This window comes from Mauremys reevesii, linkage group 16, assembly GCF_016161935.1.
Source record: "Mauremys reevesii isolate NIE-2019 linkage group 16, ASM1616193v1, whole genome shotgun sequence".
Lineage (NCBI taxonomy): Eukaryota > Metazoa > Chordata > Testudines > Geoemydidae > Mauremys > Mauremys reevesii.
This window is the reverse complement of record NC_052638.1, coordinates 31,176,544-31,182,543: the sequence shown is the minus strand read 5'-3', so window position 1 is coordinate 31,182,543 and position 6,000 is coordinate 31,176,544. Positions and strand designations below refer to the sequence as shown.

The window sequence follows — 6,000 nt, the reverse complement described above, 5'->3', positions numbered from 1 at the left end:
ATTATCATAATGACGACATGTGTCAGCTCCGAAAAAAGCTGGCAAGGACAATAATTTGATAGAATAAAAGGGAAGAAGTGAACTGATGAGTGATGGAGTTGATGTGGTGTGCATACTTTTCCATTAGTAACAGAACTGAAAGCACCATCTCATTCCATATAGGTCATTGAGCAGACTTCTAATGCATGTGACTTTTGATCATTTTACACCTGGGATGGATGGATTTGATTAGTATGTAGAGAGAAGAGTGTTTTTTCCATATATTCATAAATTCTAAGGCCAGAAGGGACCACTGTGATCATGTCATCTGATTGCTTGCATAACAGAAGCCGTAGGACTTCTCTGAATTAATTCCTATTTCAAGCCCAATAGCTGTGATTGAACTAAAGTATATCTTCTAGAAAATCATCTAAATTTGATTTAAAGTTTTCCACTGCTGAAAACTCCACCATAATCCCTTGCAGGGGCGGCTCTAGGCACCAGCGGGCCAAGCGCCCGCTTGGGGCGGCATCCTGGGGAGGGCGTCATTTGGCTCCGGTTGAGCTCCCGCCGGTATGCCTGCGGCAGGTCCACCGGAGCCCGGGACGAGCGGACCCGCCGCAGTCATGCCTGCGGCGGGTCCCGTCTTCCCGCGGCTCCGGTTGAGCTCCCGCAGGCATGACTGCGGCAGATCCGCTCGTCCCGGGCTCCGGTGGACCTGCCGCAGGCATGCCGGCGGGAGCTCCACCGGAGCCAAATGCCGCCCTCCCCAGGAAGCCGGAGCCGCGGGAAGAGGGGACCCGCCGCGGGACTGGGGAAGGGCGGCGCAGCGCTCCGCGCTGCTTGGGGCAGCCTACTTTGTAGAGCCGCCCCTGATCCCTTGTAGGTTGTTCCAATAGTTATTTACCTTCACTGTCCTTTAATACAGTCCTTTAATCATTCTTGTCTCTTCTCTGAACCATCTACAATTTTTCCAACATCCTTTTCAAATTGTAGACACTAGAACTGGACACAGTATTCCAGTAGCAGTCTCACCAATATTAAGTACAGAGTATAACCGACTCCTGCTTGATATTCCATGTTTGTGAATCCAGGGATCACATGAACATAAGAACAGCCATACTGTGTCAGATCAATGGCCTTCTAACCCAGCATCCCGTCTTCCAACAGCAGCCAATGCCAGGGGGAACAAACAGAACAGGTAATTAAGTGATCTATCCTTTGTTGCTCTGTTCTGGTAAACAGAGGCTAGGGACACTTCAGAGCATGGTTTTGCACTATAGCAAAAAACGGCAACATTGGGAGTTCACATTCTGCTGATTATCCCCCATGACCTCAAAGACTTTCAGAGTCATGGCTTCCAAGGACAGAGTTTCCCCATCATGTAAGTATGGCCTACAGTCTTTATTCCTTGATGTATGACCTTATGTTTGTCCATATTGAATATATATTGTTTACTTGTTTACCATGTGATCCAGATCACTCTATATCAGTGACCTGGCCTCTTCATTATTTGCCATTCCCCCAATCTAGGTATGAAACAGAATGGCTGAGACAATTTCCAATCTCTTTAGCCATCCAGGAGATGCTACATTGTTGAGTGCAGTATAAAATCTGCTAGAAAAGATGTAGCTATGTAGCTAGGTCCACTCCCCCTTTATTTTGTTTTTGGTTAAAACAAAAAATGTATGAAATTCTGATTTTTTTCAGAACCTTAAATGACCCAGGTACCAACCTCAGAGCAAACTTAAGAACCAGGGCACAAACCCCAAAGTGGTTGTGGCTCTTAGATTTCACCAACCTATTATCAAGTGTAAGTGCCTCAGGCACTATAACAGCCTAATCATGGATTCATGAAGAGTTCCCTTGGATACTCCAATCTGTCTTGCCTTCAAGGTAAGCTGACTTTTGTGCTAGATGGTCCCTTACACCAAGGATCACAGCAGTATTCGGGTAACTCCGAGTCACAAAGGAGCAGTCACTTACCCCAGCTCAATTGCACTTTAGATGTCACAAATACAACTCTTATCACCAATCCTATAATAAACTATCTAAATATTTATTAAATAGAAAAAGAAAATCAGAGTTATTTACAAGCTTAAAGCAGTTAAACACAAATTAGTTCCAATCTTATGTTTCAAAAGGTAATAGAAGCTTCTAAAATAAGCAAACTCTGTATGTCCTTTAGGCCTAAATCAGGCTAAGCACTGGGGTTCTCTTCCTTATTCCTAGAAAGCCTTGCCCCTCAGAGTCCAAGCAGCATAGAGATACAATTCCTCTTTCTTTAGGAGTTTTATTCCTCTCCCCTGGCCCTTTCCACTTTGAGCTGCAAACCCAGCTCATGGGCAGAATTCACTTGCAAGACTCATCTTCACGGATGTAGGAGGAGAGTAAACAACAAAGTCTTTCATCCTCTTTAGTATTCCACTCTAGCTCATCCAATGTTGATGGACCTTCCTTCTTGTGCAGGACATAACACCCCCTGTTGGAGACCAGCACTTCACACCAGTTAATGTCTCTTGCCTATCAGATGATTTACACAGTTACAATATGAACACTCAGATGTTACCTTCAGTATGGGATACGGACGTTATAAGATATTGTAATTCTAATACACATTTTAACAATATTAGCACACAGCTGACACCAGACTGGTTCCAGCTATGTATTTGTCAGTCTTCAGCTGATGCATGGGGACTTTGGCATGAGCTGGCACCTGGTATGCCAGGATCGCAATATAGTATATCTATTTCAATATAGCTAAGTCTGGGCCCATAATGAGCACAATTTATTATATACCATTGATATTGACTTTTCAGTTATGCAGCAGAAGCCCAAATGTGGCTTTAGAGTATTACTGAGCTTAATAAAAAGTCTGTTTGTCATCATCTCTTAATGTGTTTCTCATCAGGTTATGTATCATAAAATGAATTGTTGATATAACAATGCAGTCAGCTTGTTCAAGTTGGATCCATCATTTAAAGGGATTCATCCTATCAAGCTGTGTTTTATGCATTTTGGCAGATAACACTAAGCTAATTTGAACACAAAGTTTTAGTAAATAAATACAAATCGCTATTGCCTTGCATTCTCATTATTCTAATTTTCAGTTGAAAGATTCAATTGTGAGACAATAAAGTTGTCAAGTTAACATATACATATATTTTATAATGATAAATGGGGGAGCTCCAGAATTTTGGCTTGAGATTATTGAATCCCTTTTCCCTCACACTTTAAAGGGTTTCAGTGTAACATATATAACATGTCTGTGATAATCTGTTTTATAGCTCTCAGACTGTATATGTGGTAATGTGCCTTACAAAGGTCAGATGTAAATTATGGTATATGTCTCAGTTAGCACGTCTAGGTAATGCACATCATACATGTGATAAAATGTGTTCTATTGTATACACAAGTAAAAGTGTTGGAATATAACTTAGGCCCAATAAAACCAAGGAACCCTTGTTGAAATTAATGAGAATCTCACATATGGGGTCTGGCAGGGCATTTGGTATGTCAGCATTCTTTGACTTATGTTCACACAACATCAATAATTCTTGAGAAAACTGATGTTTCATCAAATATTACCACAAAGATTTAAAACAGTCTCTTATCACAAACTCAAACTGCTTTTTGATGGAGAATTGGGCTTTTGACAAAGTAATTATTGTGGAAATTTTCTGCTTTCTGCAGAAAATTTCTTTATGTCATCAAAAAACTGAAAACCAGTATATATTAGCCAAAGCCCCAAATATTTTGATTTACAATGGCACTGAGGAGCTTCCTGGGAGTTGTAGTCTGGGTGTCTTGTTCTCCCCTTCTCCTCTGGAGGCCAAACGCTCTGGTGAAACTGTATCCCACATGATGCTCCATGGCCAAAGGAGCTAGGATACATGCACTACCCTGAAAAAGAGAGGAGACAGCAGTGCTGGGAGATGTAGTTTGAACTGAAATTTTTTGGCTGAAATTTTTCACAGAAAAGTCAAAATTTCCAGGGGAGCTCTGATGTGATGCTCTAATCACCACTGCGTGGAACCACTTCCAGACAGCTCTGGGGATTAGCTCTGCCAGGCCAATGCCTCTTCCTGTGGTTGCATTCTGTCTCTTTGTTTCTTCACTCTCTGTAGCCCCTCTCTCATTCCAGGAATTGCAGCCTCCTCTTAGTGACACAGTCTCCAGCCAGGTCACTATGTGATTTCCCCTTCTGGTGTATCCCAAAGCCCTGATGCACTAATGGTCTCAGGCAGTATTCTCCAGCACTGCCATGATGGTGCCACTTCCACAGTGGCTGGTAGAGGAACCCAGCCCTGTCCTCTACTCCAGGTTTCAGTCCAGGGAACCTATACCTGGCACCTGGGTCTGAAAGAAAGACTCTGCTTTCCTTCAGACCCAGTAGTTCCTTCCCTGGAGTCCTTCCTACAGCTGCTGCCTCCCCAGTCTGACGGGTGTACCATCTCCCGGGTGTACCATTTCAATCTCTCTCCTCCTAGGGACTAACTACAGACTACTGAACCCTGTAGCCTCAAACACACCTTCCTCCTCCCATGGAGTGACTGCAGACTATTTCCCTTCAGTCCATAGGAGCTGACTCCATGGGTGCTCCGGGGCTGGAGCTACCCACCAGTAGCTCCTCACCCCACCTCAGCTCACCTTTGCCTCCTCCCCTGAGCATGCCGCATCCCCAATTCTCCCCCTTGCGCTCAGCGCTTGCTGCCTCAAAACGGCTGTTTTGCGGCAGCAAGCACTAGGAGGGAGGGAGGGAGGGAGGAGGGGGAATGTGGCACACTCAGGGAAGAGGTGGGGCTGGTGTGGGGATTTGGGGAAGGGGTTGGAATGGGGGCAGGGCAGGGGTGGAGTCAGGGCGAGGGTCAAGCACCCACCGGCGCTGGGAAAAGTTGGCACCTATGCTTCAGTCCTTTTCTGTTGCCAGCTTCCTGGCTTTATAATCACAACCCAGCTCCTTCCCCAGTTGGACTTCATGGGCCAATGCAGTCTGTAGGTTAATTCAGGCCTTGTGTAGGATGGGCACCCCATCTGGAGGGTGGTGGAGGCTATTTTGTGACCAGCTGCAGCCAAGACAACAAATTTCCCCCAACAACCTCTCTGCTTCAAGTCTGGGTCCAGTGAAACATCTACAATTCATCAGAGTGAGTGAGCCCCACACAGTTTAGGGGCTAAGGCTGCTAACAGATTTGTGCAGTTGGAAGTTACACACCTGGCAGTCTATTGAGGATGAGATTTCCCACCCCATTCAAACATTACAGGATCCATTAAGGAGGTTATGTGGGGGAAGATATGGTACTTGAGAACAGCTTCCTCTTTCACACTCTGAGGACAATCTCACTCTCATAAACCTGAGACCTGATTTGTCTGACCCAGACTTATGGTAGGGATGGTGAAGGTATGGGGTGGAACCTTGGAACAAGATTGAACTTGACAATCAGTCTCTGTATCTTCTTTACAGTTTCTTCAATTTTAAGTTGACTAAAAACAAAGCAAAAAAGAACATGTAAATTCAAACATTCTCATTAAAACCAGTTAAGGTAGTAGGGCGTAGAGCTGACCACATTCTGGCCTCAGTCTTGGCTGGCATGAGAGCTGTGCTCTATACAGCTCAGGAGGGGCTTTGCGGCTAGTGAGGATCTGGGCCTCATCAAAAGTTAAAGCAGCCTTGAAGAGTAATAGTGATCCCTCTTACGGTGTAGGCCAGAGCAGGACTCAGGAGCTGGCCTGTTACATCTAAATTCATCTCTCTCCTCCACATACGTGGCATATCTACTTTTATTATTCTGAATTATTTGCCTCTGATGCGCTGAATTTTAACACTATGTTTATAGAAATGTTATTAAAAGAAGTGATTCTTTCATTGCTGTAAGCTTTCTACAATGCTATTTCCCCCTAACAATATCATAATGGACTGTTGGAACAGACAGACAACTTCATAATCAGATAATGTAGATTTACTGGATAGTGAAAAATGAGACTGTCACTAGCCTCTTGGAAAATCATTTTGGTAGAACA

The 6,000-nt window shown here is 44.2% G+C and overlaps 1 long non-coding RNA gene across 1 annotated transcript in view; it reads right to left on the bottom strand.

Annotated features, from left to right (window-relative positions):
* Positions 1-3,173: 3,173 nt before the first annotated feature.
* The window catches only part of LOC120384642, a 61,501-nt gene continuing 58,674 nt past the window's right edge, over positions 3,174-6,000 (bottom strand). Inside the window, exons 6-7 of the long non-coding RNA XR_005589008.1 lie at positions 5,195-5,463; positions 3,174-3,882 (exon numbers count right to left, since the gene is read on the bottom strand). This is a non-coding gene — a long non-coding RNA (uncharacterized LOC120384642). The remainder of the gene's footprint in view (positions 3,883-5,194; positions 5,464-6,000) is intronic.